This window comes from Cucurbita moschata, unplaced genomic scaffold (genome assembly GCF_002738365.1).
Source record: "Cucurbita moschata cultivar Rifu unplaced genomic scaffold, Cmos_1.0 Cmo_Scf00509, whole genome shotgun sequence".
Classification (NCBI taxonomy): domain Eukaryota; kingdom Viridiplantae; phylum Streptophyta; class Magnoliopsida; order Cucurbitales; family Cucurbitaceae; genus Cucurbita; species Cucurbita moschata.
The window spans coordinates 8,183-9,026 of NW_019269025.1; the positions used below are offsets into that span (position 1 = coordinate 8,183).

The 844-nt window shown below is 48.7% G+C and overlaps 1 non-coding gene across 1 annotated transcript; it reads right to left on the reverse strand.

The window, feature by feature from the left end:
* Positions 1 to 585: 585 nt before the first annotated feature.
* On the reverse strand, positions 586 to 725 carry LOC111440602. Its single transcript, XR_002709974.1, has one exon. It is a non-coding gene; the product is annotated as a small nucleolar RNA Z247 (small nucleolar RNA).
* Between the last annotated feature and the right edge of the window lie 119 nt (positions 726 to 844).

An 844-nucleotide genomic window follows, 5' to 3' on the forward strand; every position in this document is an offset into this window, starting at 1 on the left:
AAATGCCAAGGATGAAATTCAAAGAATACGTCATTATCACGAGAAAATTTATGAACAGAAAGAAGATGTTTGGAAATTTCAGGCACATGCAAAATATTACGCAACGCAAGAGGACGAGTAGCAGTATTAATTAGAGAATGACCAGTATGCAAAACACGCAAACCTGCTCCATTGCCGACTTGAACTTGTTCACCTCCATGATAACGTTCACGCACAGCGAGACGATCTAGGTCACTGGTGATATGGTCCGTAGCGCCTGTGTCGCTGTACCAATTTGGGTCAATCTTGTAAGAGGAAGTAGCCGCCAGTGCCGTAGGAGGAGCAGAAGAAGGTTCATCTTGATAGAACTCATCCATCCTATGCCAGCAGCGGATAGCAGTATGCCCCACTTTGCCGCAGATCTGGCAGGAAGGACGAGCAAAAGGGCCACGACGATCACCAGCAGGACGAGAGGGTGCATAACCTTGAGAACGACCACGACCGCCATCCCTACGCCCACGATTCTTCTGCTGACCACCACGAGTAGCATAATTGGCAGAAGATCCAAGATTTAACTGAAGTTCAGCCTGGTGTTGTAGTTGGCGAGCTTCATATGTCATTAGATGTGCAAACACATCATCAAGGGTGAGGGCTTCACTCTTGGTAGTCATTGAGGTGACGAAGGGATCATAGTCAGGGCCAAGACCAGCGAGAAGATACGCGATCACATCATCATCCTGCAAGGTAGAGCCGGCGGCGGCCAGCTCGGTGGCTAGCCCTTTGATCTTGCAAAAATAATTTGCAGCAGATTGATCTCGTTTCTTGGACGTGGCGAGCTCAACACGAATCTGAGTAGTGCGAGCAC